Source organism: Cynara cardunculus, unplaced genomic scaffold, assembly GCF_001531365.2.
Source record: "Cynara cardunculus var. scolymus isolate 2C unplaced genomic scaffold, CcrdV1 Un_Scaffold_363, whole genome shotgun sequence".
NCBI lineage: Eukaryota > Viridiplantae > Streptophyta > Magnoliopsida > Asterales > Asteraceae > Cynara > Cynara cardunculus.
In genome coordinates, this window is record NW_020200575.1 from 213,787 (window position 1) to 214,015 (window position 229).

A 229-nucleotide genomic window follows, 5' to 3' on the forward strand; every position below is an offset into this window, starting at 1 on the left:
TATATTTTTGTTATGCATAAAGTACTGTATATTGATGCATATTACTTAAAATTCAAGATTACAAGTAAATTATGCATAAGTACAACTTATTAAAACTCGATGTTTGAATTCGTATAACAAACTGCGGATAAACATAATCAAATAGAGAATAAACATCTCATTTTAAAATATAAAAAATCTAAAACATAATTAGGGTAATTACCGAGTTCTAACTAAATAAATAATTATT